The sequence below is a fragment of the Coenobita brevimanus genome, chromosome 6 (assembly GCF_032717465.1).
Source record: "Coenobita brevimanus isolate Jiangsu-jjx chromosome 6, ASM3271746v2, whole genome shotgun sequence".
Taxonomy (NCBI): Eukaryota; Metazoa; Arthropoda; class Malacostraca; order Decapoda; family Coenobitidae; genus Coenobita; species Coenobita brevimanus.
The window spans coordinates 19,101,467-19,117,069 of record NC_136959.1 but is presented as its reverse complement, the minus strand read 5'-3'; the positions used below and the strand labels follow the sequence as shown (position 1 = coordinate 19,117,069).

At 40.2% G+C, this 15,603-nt stretch overlaps 1 non-coding gene across 1 annotated transcript; it reads right to left on the bottom strand.

Moving 5' to 3' along the window:
* Positions 1–339: 339 nt before the first annotated feature.
* LOC145403336 (5S ribosomal RNA) lies at positions 340–458 on the bottom strand. The gene has a single exon (XR_013897979.1). It is a non-coding gene; the product is annotated as a 5S ribosomal RNA (ribosomal RNA).
* Between the last annotated feature and the right edge of the window lie 15,145 nt (positions 459–15,603).

Here is a 15,603-nt window from a genome sequence, read left to right as displayed (position 1 = left end):
AATCTAAGGGTGTCGCTTGGGGTGTCTAGCCTACATCCAATATCACAATTATAGGGTGGAGCTACTCATACAAATTGATACTGGTTAATATTCTGCTGGCTTTAAGAAAGTCAAATGATTATCAGGATTCATTAAGCCACTGAAGTATATGAATTTAAAAAACTTTATTACCAAACACATTGCAAAACAACCTAAAATACCTAAACAGTGCTATTTTTTTCATTCATTCATTCATTGCCAGACGCCATGTATCCCAAACGGGGTGGCCAAGGGCTTAGAGTTAATTGTTTTACAGGGAGGGGCACTAATCCTCCACCACCCCCACTTGACACGTAGGGATGCCAACAGCATCTGGTGTTCCCAGGCGGTCACCCATCCAAGTACTAACCAGACCCAACGTTGCTTAACTTCGCTGATCGGACGGGAAGCGGTGTACTCAACGTGGTATGGCTATTTTTTACAAGTAAATATTATAATTACCATGAGATAATGTGTGTTTTTATGGTGGGACATAGTGAGAGTAAAAGTACTGAATCATATGAACACTCATGTAGCTAATAAACAATAAAATATCAATGCCTCTGTCAATGACTATGGTTAAACAAGTCATTTTATACGTACAGGAATATCACAACACAACATGACTCATTAAATACAGTTCAGTACAGTCACTCCTTGCTATACGATGGCCCTTTATACCATACCCTGCTTTAATGATGGGAAATTAACATCCTTCCCTCCCTATCAACGGCCAGTCCTTGGTATTACCTAATGTGTTTGTTGATTTCAACTAATAATGATTTTGTTCTGACCTTGATAATACAATAGGTTTATTTATGTATTGATTTTTGCTTAGGATGATTTTAGTCATAGGTGGGATAAACACTGCCATTTTGGGGTCCAGTTTACTAAGTCTGATTTCTTTCCAGATTTATATCTGATGATTTTCATATTTTATATTTGGGTTTAGGTGAGATACTAGCTGTTTTTAGGCTTAGGTTAGCTTGTTTTAAAGCTATTTAGGGGATTAGGTGAGCTAGAAACGATTTTGAACTCACGTAGGTGGGTTTTGGACTTTGTTGGGGGTGGATCCCAAAGCTTCCAAACACATCCCTCTACTTTACATGTTATATCATCCCCGCTATACGATACCCTGACATAACGATGGGTTCTCCCAAATGCATTCCAACATTATGCAGGGGAGGACCTGTATTGTATGGTATCAGTAAGACAATACTAATACTGTAGGGAACAAAAGCAGTACATGAATGAAACATCATCATACACATACACTGTAACATAACAATATGCTAATAATGTATGGGAATCCATTGCTAATAAGTTGCAATACTTTTTTGCCAAATTTTTCACCTATTTCTCTGGATTACATTTTCTGTTGATGTCAGTACAGGTCAACCTCAATCTCACTTGCAGACATACTGCAATGACGCACTTCAATAAACATAGGAAATAATAGTGTAAAGAAAAATGAAACAACACACACACACAACCTCAAATTAGATAGATATTGAATATTTTCAATCAGTAATGAACAGAACAGAGAAATGCATTAAAAATTATTATTTTTTTCCTACTATTGTATGATCTAGTAGCTGGGACATCTCAGTGAACTGCCTCATTGTTCATTTTATTTGAATGTTATTTGGTAGATCTACAGAATCTGGTATAGCAGAAGTTAGGATTAGCGAGGTTCAATAAAGTGAGAGTTTACTGTAAATGCTGTGCAGCTTCACCTAATATTTGCCACATAGAAAAATAATTCCAGACTAGAGACCATATTTGACTGACCATTTCCACTACAGTACCTTGTTTCAATTTGGCATTGCCACAAGATTTATGCATTTTACATCTTTTTTACATGAGTCACTGTGCCTTAGCACCATTTCCTGAAGGAAAATTGAAGTGCTTATCGGCACCATGTTTTTTTTTTTTTTTTTTTTTTGGAAAGGCAGTGTTTAATGCATAAAATGTGGCATGTAAACAGAGAAATCCACTAATTGGGCACCTTGACTCAGCAACAACTACATTTTCAACATAAATCTTGAATAAACCATCAAGAAAAGACTCCCCTTGCCATGAAATACACGGGTCAGCACTTGTTTCACTAACTTCATTATCTTTCCTTATGAAGTCAAGTTTCTTCTTAACATTCCCCTGAATCAGATGAAGAGCTGCACACTGTGTAGCATCTGATGAAGGAAAAAAAAAATGAGATGGCACCATTCTGAAAAGGTCAAACCATACACTGAAAATGAAGTAATGCCAATGCACAACCACCACTGATGTTGTAAAAAAAAAAAAAAAAGTGGATGTTTGCAAAATTAAGGTTGCTATTTTTGTGTAACCTCAGGCTGTCTGGCCTAGCATACCCATTGACCGTTGACAAATAACCGCTCCCAAAGAATCGTGATGTGCAGGGTATTCATGTTCCTAGTGGTTGACAGAGCCTTGCCACAGCGTGGCAAATCATTAAGGACTGATGTTTTTCAAGTTCTGTACAATGAATGTGGTAAACTGGTTGTACAGAATAGCAGTCTCTACCCACATCTAGTAATTCACTAATGATTGAAGGAGTTAAAGTTTAATAAAAGTGGTTAATTTCTTCAAGTTTTACGGAAACATGTATACATTATTAAGATTTGATGGAATTTAAGTACAATGAATATGGTATTCTTCTCTAAGAGTAGGTTAAGCATGATACTACCTGCGGTACCGTACTATCTTCTCATAATCCAATATTGGCCTTAAATGTTGATTTTGCACATTTGGAGTTCATCAGTATGAATGACTGCTGCATCTTCAGTACATGTTGCATCACTGTTCAGTGTTTCAACACTACTGTATATGTCGTGTTGGGGGACTGAAAATGCTCCTGAGCAAAAATAGGATGTTTAAGCCTTATATGATTAAGCCAAGACCTTATACTGGTATACATCTTAAAGCAGCCACTAACAGTACATTGTAATCTAAAGCCCACGCATAAAGCGTGGCCTTCCATATAATGAAGTGAGTCAGTTAAAATGCCTAGTCTCATCATTACAAAAGGAACAACTGAATCTGTCTCTCACGTTCATGTTGCACAGAAGTTAGGAATATTGAATCCTATACAGAACTCTGTAATACCAATGCTCTGAGCATAACTTATACTGTCCGTATTTATCAATATAATTGCCAAGAAATTAAACGTGACAAAAAAGCCTGGGTACACACGTGATGCAAAGAATCAAAAGACCGAAGTCCGCCAACACTAAGCAGAGAAATGGAGGTTTCGTTGTCTAATTATACGCAGTTAAACCTTCAAATTGCTTTTTCAAAAACTTTTATCACTATTTAAGTACATTTCAAATAAAATAGTCTTTAATAAAATTATGAGGAATGCAATTTACTTCAGTTCTAGCCAAGTGCATGATACGAAACGAACTCTCCTCAATTTTCTCCCAAACCTTGACACCTATGAGGTGTATAGAGGCTGAACCTCCACAGAGGTGTCGTTTTGACACCCATGTGTCCCTCAGTGCAGAGTTATGAAAGGTAATTACCTCTAAGCTGCCAAGGTGTTGGTAACATGAACAGCAGTGGCCTTAGACTGCTTTACTTATGCTCAGAACACAGTCTGATCATCACCAACACCATTTTTCAACTTAAGAACAATCACAAGACCACATGGATGCATCCATGATCTAGATATTGACACCTAATTGATTATCTCACTAAGTCGGTAAGATCGAAGAGACGTTCTTAGAACCCGAGCTATGATACATATGATATATGTAGGTGCTGAGTGTTCAACAGACTATAACCTTATACTCATCAAACTGCAACTAGTCATACGTACACCAATGTGCCATAGATCATCCTCCATGAAACTAAACAGAGGTATTTTAAATGATGTGACAACTTGTAACACCTTCTGCAGCACTATTACAGAGACGTTCTCTCATTGCCCACCACTTGACCCAAACAACAAACAACAAACCTGGATGCAAACTGGCTAAACAATAAAACAATGTGTTAAAAACTCTGCAGAAGAAACCCTGGGCTTCTCCATTCGTCTAGATAAAGTCTGGCTTGATGAAAATGCTGAGGACATACGAGACCTTATGGCATTGAAGAATAGAGCATGTAACAGATGGTTTACTCATCCTACCTCCTTAACTAAACAAACAAACAAAAGAAAAGTGAATTCTAGAATCTCAGAAGTGAAACCCAGAGAAACTGCGTGACATGGAGACAAATGATGTACTGAGCAAGCGAAAGTGCAGCAAAAACTGGCTGATACTAATGACCAAAACGAATCAACCACAACCCAGCCTCTTTTGGACATCTCAGATCCAGAGCCTTTAAAAATGTCAAATTGAGAATCCAGACGAAGATATGAGTATATACTGCTGTATGCCTCTCCACCCCCTTATACGGTACTGAATCATGGATTACTTACCAGCGTCACATCAAACATTTTGTCATTTGGCATCCGAAGTTAGAGTGCAACCCAGGACTCACATGGGAGGATAAAGTCCCATACTCACAAATTCTCCAGTGGACAAAGTCAATCAGCGTAGAAACTATGCTGGCTTCAAAACAACTGAAATGGGTCGGATATGTGTTCCACATGCCTGAGCACTGCCTTCCCCACCAGGTTCTGTGTGGCCAGTTCCCTGCAGCACGTCGCAACCCAGACAGGCAGAAGAAATGTAAAGATCACGTAAGGACAACTTTGAAGAAATGCAAAGTCATACCAAATGATCTTGAAACCAATGCCTCTGACAGAAAACAGTAGTGAGTCCTCTGCAGCGAAGGAAACCATGTTGAAGAAGCTCGGAACCTGGCCAGAGAAGAGCGTAGAACACGGAGGCACAACCAAAACAGAGTTCTCCCAGCAAACCCGGCTTGACATGTCGACTGTATGGTAATGTTTGCGGATCCAGGATTGGTCTGCATAGTCACACACTATGCACCAACGACAGTGAGAAACACATCATCCTAGTGACTATAGTAGCCGTCGTCTTCTGTAGCAAAAGGACAGCTTTGTGTAAGGATATCATATGGAGTGTGTGTGTAGCGGATCAGTGAGATATGTGTTGGTGCATAAATGTCGTGGTGAAACGTGAATACCTGTAACGAAGTGGTGTGGTATACTGGCAATGCGATAAATATGGTGGTAGATTGACCATGACTGTTTGTGGTTCTTTGGATGTGATGTCTAACCAGCAGCATTTATATGTTGTAATGTAGGGTGATGTTGCCAGTGTGGTCAACTAGAATATGATGACATTTTATTGGAATGCAAGCGTGGATGTGAAAATAGGGTATTGGCATTGTCAGTATATGAGACTGTATAATAGTATAATTTAGTAAAAAAAAAAAAAAAAAGAAAAGAAAAAAAAGAAACTTTAACTGAAGTATCAAAAAGTACAGGCTCAAGCTCACCTGATTCCTTGTTTTTTGAGCAAGAACAATTTAATCTATCAGAAAAGGCACTTTTGTCAAAGCTTAAGTATAAATGCAACCCTGTCAAAAAAATAATTTTATGGCTTGTGTGTGTGTGTGTGTGTGTGTGTGTGTGTGTGTGTGTGTGTTTTACAGACCAGGTCAGTTGATGCACACGGATATCTTTGAATCATTTTAACTTATAAACTGTTTTTGTATAATTGCAGAGACAGATGAGACGATAGGATCAGCGGGAGGGAAGGCATGTGGGAGGTAAGGTGTGCGGGAAAGAAAACACGAACACACTTGGGGAAAAGTGGGGGGAAATGCGGGGAGGAAATAGTGAAAAACAATGAGTGATACGGAATTAGGAAATGCAGGAGAGAAGTAGGGAAGGATAGGATGCAAAATTCAAACCCTTTGCATTTTTCTTTTTTTTAATAACAACGGAGGAAGGAAAAACAAATGAATAAAAAAAAAATAATCCATACACCAGATTACTGGTGTCCTCTGTTCATAAAATATCTGTAACAGTTAGACTTAAACAGCTGAAGGTTGAAATTTGGAGGGAAACAACTTTGGGGAAGCGAGTTCCAGAGAGATGCAGTTCGGGGAATGAAAAAATTCTGATAGGCAGAAGTTCTGCAATATGGCTGAGTGACATTCCAGTCATGAGCGCTACCAGATGCCCGTGTAGCACGAGGGAAGGCATGGAGAGGTGACACCATGGACACAACTTCGTCTGAGCATTTGCCAAAAAAATATCTGCAAAATAATGCAAGGGAGGCAACATTCCTTCTTACTTGCAGGGGAGGTAGTTTATTTGTAACGGCAGGGTTGTTAATGATTCTAACAGCTTTGTTCTGAATTTTGTCTAGTTGTTTTAATGCAACCTCTCCACATCCATTCCACAAGGGTGAGCAATATTCAAGCTGAGAGCGCACATGACACTTATAAATTATAGCTAACTGCTTATCGGCGAAGAAGTTACGGACTATGTACAATAATCCAAGTTTCTTTGAGGCGGTTTTAGCAAGTGATCTGACATGAGAGGTCCAGCTTTGGGCATTGTTAAGTGAGACGCCAAGAATGTCAGTACTTTTGGAGATGGGAATATTAGTAGCACTGAAAGTAATATACGAATCTGGCAATATCTGTCTATTAGTAAACTGTATATATTTAGTTTTAGTAGCATTAAAAGAGACAACGTTGTTTTGTCCCCATTCACTGATCGGAGATAGATCTCGATTTATGGTGATGGCTGTACTGAGTTGAGAGGTAGAGTTATTAGACTTTGTAAATGAGTGTCTGAGTGTGATTGAACTATGTAGTGTTGAGTCATCCCTATATGAGTGAATGGGATTGTGAGTGACAGATAAGAGATCATTAATATGAACCAGGAACAGGGTTGGCACCAGAACTGATCCCTGCGGCACACCGGCGTTGAGTGGAAATTGGAATATACATCATCTACTTTTACTCTTGTTTTCCTGTCACCAAGATATGAAGAAATCAAAGGAACAAAAGACGTTAATCCATAGCAAGGGAGTTTGGACAGCAGGGAACGGTGCCATACTCTGTCGAAAGCCTTTGAAATGTCAAGGGCTACTGCATGTGTTTCTCCATGTAGGTCAATTGATTGATGGATGGTATGAGTTGGGAGATTGAGTATGTCAATGGTGGATCTTTCGTGGTGAAAACCATATTGTCTATCACTAATTAAGTTGTTGGATTCAAGATGTTTAACAATGTGCTTATTAATTAAAGTTTCAAAAACCTTACCAAGAGAAGATGTGACAGCTATTGGTCTGTAATCAGAGGGGTCAGATGAACTTCCTTTATTTGGAATTGAGTGGATATTGGCTTCTTTCCATGAATTTGAGAATGAAGAAGTACGTATGCATAGTCTGAATAATTTAGCTAGAACAGAGGCAAGTTCAGGGGAACATTTTTTCAAAACAATTGGCGGGATTTCATCTGGGCCTGAAGCTTTGTTGGTAGGTAAATTGTCTGGGATGGATTTTACGTATCTCGTCTGTATGTTAAGTGGGGCAATTTCGGGAGAGTCAAGTTCTAGTACTGGGACATTCTGCTTGGTATCGTCTCTGGTAGAGTTTCTGGCAAATGTACTGGCAAAGATATCCGCTTTCCCACGTGGGTCATTTGTAATGTTGCCATCTGAAGATTTTAGTGGGGGAATGGAAGATGACTTGTTAAAGTTATTATTAAAAGAATTAAGGGTTGACCAGAATATTCTGTTGTCATTAGGGTTGTTAAGTAGTTTTGATGCTTTTGAAGAAAGTTTGATCTAGCAGCTAGGTATATTGTGCTAGTCTTTTGTACAGTGCATCGACTCTGTAATTACACAACATCCCCATCACATACTGTATATAACAGCTGTAATTGTGGGCCTGCATAGATTCCCCACATCTACTAGAATCACAATATTTTGGTCCAGAGAGTACCCCGGCTTGAAGCCAGGCACCAACACATTTACCGAACTTAAATATGACTCGTCCTCTCGCGTGTCCTCCAGTTCATAGCAGAAACTGGGTAAAATTGCATATATTTCTCCTGGTGAAGCCACTCTGAGATACTAGCAACTATCTAGCCACGGCCAGCAAGCCAACAGCCACTGTGACCCTCATGTGTCACGCCGCACCGCTCCAGCCACGGCAGGATTTAACCTGCAGTTGCTGAGTATAACATCCTGCCGTGCCTCTGTGATGCTTGGATTTGTTCTTCCATCTTCGTAAATTGAGAAACTTAATGAACATGGTGGAAAAACGATTATTTAAGTGCACTATAATTACCTAAACAACGCCAGTTGGGTAAGGTAGGACCTAGCACTGCACTGCATTCAGATAGTCTCGGATATTATAATGATGATGATGATGATCACTTTTCAGCGGTTTTCGTTATTCCTGAGCTACACAGTTTATAAACTATGCAAGCAGAAATTATAAGAGTAACTTACACTTTCACTGTTATGGAAAAAAAAAAAAAACAGGGAAACATTATCAACCAAAGCACCTTCGGGAATGCCTACGCTGGTCTTCACAAGTGTTGCTCTCATTGACATTTTTTGTTTTACACCCGAGGGAAGTTCCGACTTATTCACTGCCCGCCAGGTCGGACCTTATGTGTGAGACAACCAATAGTGAAGCAGTAGCCAGACACTCAAATGTCTGGTACCGCTGTGTGGAGGGGAGAGGTTAAGGGAGGAGGAAGGCTAGGGAAGCTGATGGTCCCTACCCTTCCCTCTTCCATCCCCATCCTTCTCATACAATTGTCTCACATTTACTATTTCGATGTGGTGAGTGTATAACCCGGAACATTCCTCGTACATATCCAGTGCTTATCAGACACTATCTTTGACACTGACTTGACACTGATCTCTAATTATTCTGCTTACACTGTTAACCTTTCCTCTCTGTTGGGCTCCTTCGATTACAACTTTATCACCATACCCTGTCCTATCGCTCCAGTAAGGCCTGTGGACCCTCCAAAGAAGCGTCGGTTGTGGTACTTCAGAGATGCTGATTGGGAGTCCCTCAGGCAGCACTTCCTGGATTATCCCTGGAATGATTATATATTGCTTCCATGGTCGAGAGCCATCTGAGTGTGCCTTCCACACTACGGAGGTTACTCTCTTGGGCATGGAAGCACACATTCCTTCCTCATATCCTTTGACTAATACAAAAAAAAAAAAAACTTGGTTTAATCACGATTGTTCTAATGCTGTCCACAACAAGGAGAGGGCCTACTAAAGATACCGGAGCCAACTCATTCCAGAACCTCATCGTGCTAAGTCGCTTTTCGCACTGCTAACATTAATTTCATTCGTACTAATTGCTATAAACTCTCCAGCTCGAATTCTTCCCACTCCTTCTGGCACCTTGCCAAAAACGTTTCTAACAACTTCAACTCATCATCCTTCCCTCCTCTTTTCCGCTCTGATCGCACTAGTTATTTCTTCTACTGATAAATCAGAAATCTTTACTCAGACTTTCTCCCCCAATTCCATCTTCGATGATTCCGGTGCTATACCTCCATCACCTCCCGCCTCTGACTTCCTCATGGCTGACATTAAAATTTCTTCAGTGGGAGTATTTTCTGCCATCATTGGCCTCCATACTAAGGCATATGGCCTGATGGGGTCCCTCCTGTTGTCCTCACGAACTGTGCTTCTGTGCTTACACCCTGCCTAGGTAAACGCTTTCGCCTTTGTCAACTTGCACCTTTCCTTTTTGCTGGAAGCTTGCTCTCATTCAGCCTGTCCCAAAGAAGGGTGACCATTCCCAACCCTCTAACTATCGCCCAATTGCATTAATATCCTGTGTTTCAAAAGTTTTCGAGTCTATTCTTAACAGAAAAATGTTAAAGCATCTTTCCCATCACAACCTTCTTTCTGATCATCAGCATGGGTTCTATCAGGGACGCTCCACTGGCGATCTTCTCACCTACCTTTCAGACTCCTGGTCATCCTCCTTTTGGGACTTTGGTAAAAGCTTTGTTACTGCACTAAACATCTTGAAGGCTTTTGATCAAGTCTGGCATAAATCTTTAATTTACAAACTGCCCTCTTATGGTTTCTATCCTTCTATCTGTGCCTTCACTTCTAGCTTCCTTTCTAGTCGTTCTACAGCTGCTGTTGTAGACAGTCACTGTTCTTCTCCTAGAACTATCAATAGTGGTGTTCCTTAGGACTCTGTTCTATCACCAGCTCCCTCCTTTTCATTCATCAGTGACCTAAGCTGTACGTATGACTCCATCCACTCATATGCTGATGACTCCACTCTTCACCTCTCCATTCGCTTCCCTCAGCATCCATTTCAACAGTTACTTCAACAAATAATGGATGAGGCTATGGCACACCTTATGTCTGACTTGGCTCAGGTCTCTGATTGGGGTAAAAATATTCTTGCTGCTTTTAATGCATCAAAACTCAGTTCTTATATCTATCAACCCAACAAAATTTTCTACAGGAATACCCCCTAGTTTTTTTTACAGTATCCAGCTCAATCAAGCATCATCTTTAAACATACTTGGACTTTCATTCTCTAGGGATTTATCTTGGAAGGAACATATACCTCTCTTGTAAAATATGCGTCCAAGAGATTGAGTGTGCTAAGCTTACTCCGTGCTTTCTTTACTTCTGCACAGTTGTTGATATTATACACGGGTTTTATTCGCCCCTGTGTAGAGTACAACTCTCATGCGTGGGGAGGCTTCCCACATACAACTCTTCTCAACAAGGTGGAGTCAAAGGCTTTTCATCTCATTAACTCTCCTACTCTTACTGGCTCTCTTCATCCTCTGCCTCTTTGCCATACTGTTGTATCTTTATCTCTTTTCTATCGCTTCTTCAATGGTCACTGCTTCTCTGAGCTGTCTGCTTGCATCCATCCACCACTGCAATGGGCACATAGCATCCGTTCAGCAACAAACTCTCATCCCTTTTCTGCCCAACTCTCTAATGAAAGAGTTAACTGTTACTCCCAGTCCTTCACGAATGCACCAGGACGGCTCTGGAACTGTCTCCTTCTGTTTGTATTTCCTCCTGCCTATGATCTCCACTCTTTCAAACGCAGTGTGCCCAGGCATCTCGTTTTTTTTTTTTTTTTAATGGAAGGCACAATTCCTTCTTCCCTGCATAAAACAAAAGTCAGTCAGTCCTAACATCAAATATACAGCAAGCTAACCGTAGTCTTGTTTGTCACTCTCATCTCTGCAGTACTTCAAAAGAAATGAAGGTTGAGTGTTAACATGTTAATAGTCTCTCCATTCTTTTATATAATGTTGTTCCTGATTCACTTTTGTAAGCAAGAATTCCTTATATGTAGCCACTCAATACAGGATGGTGGGTACGAAGGTAGAGGAGGTTACATTCAGCTCTGACAAGGAGGCCAACCTGGTCCTGCCAAGTCAGACTAACATGGGTAGAATCAAGATAACAGAAATTTGTAAACAGAGTACGTGTGCATGACAGAAACAAGAAGAGGAAGGCGAGACAAGAGAAGTGAGAAGACAGGAGGGGCTGTAAAGAGGGGCAAGGGCTGTTTGAGAATCGCCGATGGCTAGGCCTGAAAACTGTTCAAAAAGAATCAATTGCAGAGATATGAGCAAACAATTTACACCTTAGGAGAGACGGATGGAGGGGGAGAAGATAGGAGAAGCAGAACTACAGGTAATGCAGGAAGCCATCAATCGGCCATAAGCAAGGAGAGAACCGTCCTTGACTAGGAACGATAGGGAAGGTATGGCAACTGAGAAGAGGGTTTCAAGGGCAGAGAAGTGAACAAGGAAAGGTGGACAGTCAGCAGTAGAGGTAGAGGGTGCGTAATCAACAGCAAGAGTTTCTCATGTCCATACAGGGGACAAACGGTCAACAGGAAAGCTGTGGCAAGGCCAGCGTGGATACTGGCGCGGTCTCTGCCAGAGAGCTGGAAGGGAAGATAGAATGTCGAACGAATTCTTTCGAACTTGGCGACCATGCAAGGGACACAAATTCGCTGTACCCGTTCGAGGCGAGTGACGTGGAAAACATCAACACGTTCATCAGTATGATGAATGTACCTATTAATCCTTCTCTCCCTTCATCCTCTTTTCTCCGTCCTCTTGTCTCCTTATTTCTCATCATTATTCTCAACAGTATATTCATTCACAAGGTTCTAACATTTATTATTTTTAGTTCTCCGTTATTTTCGCCCTTCATTTAGTTGTCCATTTATCCTTTTTCTGTATTCTACTCCTTTTAATCCTTTATGTTTTTCTCTTTTCAGTTAATAATGTTAATTATATTCAAGTTCTTCCTCGCCCACCCGGCATCTGGCTTGGTACTGTACTCTTCACATCCTCAGCCTCTCTCTCTCTCTCTCTCTGATGACCCTGATGTAAAGCTGGAAATGTTATCCCACCGGTTGTCATCAGTGTAATGATTGTGATTTTATTATCCCCACCGTTATTGTTCATCCGGGATAATGCTAGTGAATTTATCCCACCGGTATACTTCAGTCAGTGTAATGACGGATATTTATAATCTTACCTGTTGTTGGTACTGATCAACTCATCCATGGATAATATAAGTGGTACTCGACTTAGTATAGTAGAAGGTAAATATTTAAGAAAAGAAAGTATTGTGGTAGCGATTGTAGTTTTTGGCCGAGCTTAGATTTAGTCATTACCACAGGTGGTCGTCGTTCCCTCAGCGAAGGAATCTTGAATTGGAAGGGGAGTGAATTTGGCTTGAGGACATAATTTCCTTGATTAGGTACACCAATAAAGAAAAGAAAATGATATATACTTTACTCTAATAATTCTATGCTAATTTCCACAAAAAAACGTTTTTAATTATATGACCCTTTTTAGTATGAGAGAAGATTGTACATGTTACCAGGGTTTTGGATGATCATTCCTCCAACATTATTACCAGGCGAAACAATTTGATACATTCAAGCAATGTATGAAGTCATTGTATCATATTTTCTTTTTGTCAGTTACTCTTGGGCTCGACAATAGCCTCAAGACAGGGACCTTTTTACGAGAATGGGTTATCTTTTCGGGCTGGCATAGCCTCGAACCGATAAGAATGATTACTCGTGTTCATTTTCATCCATATAATATACTCTCATCAGGTAATTCTCTAGAATCCAATATCAATTCAGTACTATTTACAGTTCATAATCATCATTGCTAATAGTCACTAGAAATACATAATCACTCGGGCTTGTCTAGCCTCGAGGAATAATTCAGAAAAGAAACATAATCACTAAGAATTCGTAATCACTCGGGCTTGTTTAGCCTCGAGGTACTATTCAAACATTGTACAATCACCAAGAATACATAATCACTAAGAATTCGTAATCACTCGGGCTTGTTTAGCCTCGAGGTACTATTCAAACATTGTACAATCACCAAGAATACATAATCACTCGGGCTTGTTTAGCCTCGAGGTTCATTTCAAAATTACATCATTGCTCACAGTCACTAAGTTCCCTTCCACGCTCCTAACTTCCTTAGTTACAAGAAAGAAAACGGTTAATGGTTTTGAATTTCGCTCTTCCGTTACCAGATTGCATCACTTTCAAATTTCTATTTCTTATTTACAAAATAAAATTCACTTGATAGATCAATAATACTATTACATTTGGTTTATATAATAATTCATGGATAGTGTAATGTGTGTATGCTGAAGTCTTTGGACAATACTATGGGAAAGCCTCATGCGCACACTGACGTCGCCGGTGTCTGTGGACTGAACAAACGTCCAATATATACGACGTCTGGGGCTCGAGAGTCACTACGTTAAACTTTCAACAATATTACTTCATATAGTCCATAACAAGTAAGGATTAAACAAAGAAAAAGAGGGGGAGGAAGAAGAAATGTGGACGGCTCACCTGAACAAACATCCACTATATACGACGTCTGGGGCTCGAGTGAGCTCGTCGGGCACGCTAGCGACGCCACTGCCAAGTCAAATGAGGTGGTGTTTTTTAAATATGGTGGATTTCAATTCTCTTTACAATTTATTTAGCAGTGCACCCATGACGCCAGGACTTTTGATTGAATTGGGGAAAATTTGGGATTTATTCCTTACTCAATTTAGATACTGATTCTATCACTATCTCACTTTGAATCTGAGAGCAGCTTATGCCATCTAGTGACGGCCAAGACAAACGGGACCTTTAAATCCTCACAAATGACATTATTTGGGCCTTTTGGACTGTTAATCTTACATATTTGGGTTCTAGCAGCTTCATTAGCAAACATTTCACAATTAGGTTACGGAAAGAATTGTATATTCATCATTATTCTGTTTAAGGTTTAAACTCGGCGCCCAACAACGACAAGAAAAGTTGCGCGCATCTGTTATTCGTTACCCGACGAGACTGAGGAATTCCCATAGCTCAACATCCACAGTTACATCACCCACTGCATAGATACATAGATACATACATATAAAAATAGTTAACCCTACATTAATCATTAACACATGAATTACTACTTAGGGTATGAACTTATAAACTAATATTCAGGTTACACCCTAACTTAAAATTTACAGTACTTCTAAATACATACATGAATATCAAATGTGTGGCACTACACTTATTCTCCTTGTCTCTCCTCTTCCAAGTTTGTTTCTTAGCCTTAGATCTAAGGACACTATGACCTTGAATCGGTAACGTCCTTTTTTATTTATTCTGGTGGAGTAGAGGAGATTTTATTCAGTCTTTGGAAAATTTTCCAGAGTGGAAGCATTAAATATTATAACCTTGATAAACGTTTTGCCGGTAGAGTTTCTTCCTATTTTCAATAAAATAATTTGGTAATACTAAGAATCAAGTTCAAAAGATGTCACCAAGCATACGACGTTAACCTCAACCAGAAGGTATCGCTTCTCCGCCTTTATTACTGATCCTTCTTATTTTTATCTCCCTGTATCTTCTTTCTCAGTTATTCTCCTCCTCTCATCATCTCCCTCTTCTCCGCCTACTCTTCCATGACCCCAGTGATTTTCACGTTCATGCCGCTCTGATAGTTCTCCTCTTCCTTCTTCCCTACGTCTTCTCCATCACCAACATTTAATCCTCCGTCCTGTGCTTCTCTCCCTGCCTCACACGTGTACACATTGAAGCTTCCCTCCCGCAGCCTCTCTCTCTTCCCTCCTTCAATTTATCACTTAGTGCGGGCTAAATTAAATTAACCACCGTCTTTCAGGCTCTTGTACGAAACTTACTCTCCAAAACCTAGTCTGTCTGTGTCTGCATTATGGTCTCTCTCTCTCTCTCTCTCTCTCTCTCTCTCTCTCGTTTGCACTGTATGTCTGCTTAGTCTATGTGCCGGTGTTTTAGTTCATCCGTTATTTTTCTCCTTCCTTAGGCCTATCTGTCTGCCTTTATGCCTGCTTATAGCTAGTATATCTGTTCCTCTATATTTGTTGTTCATTATCTTCCCGGGAACTTTCTCATACTCCACATAGAAGTCTGTCTACCTGTCTGTCTGTGTCGTCATCAACAGTAAATAAAGAAAAAATCTGAGATATAAAACGCGGGTATGAAGCGTTCACGGTAACCCTGAAAAAAAACACACACACACTGCTTCCGCCTTCATGTGTGTTGGCCGATGGGTCGTCATGTTCCTCCCACTGGC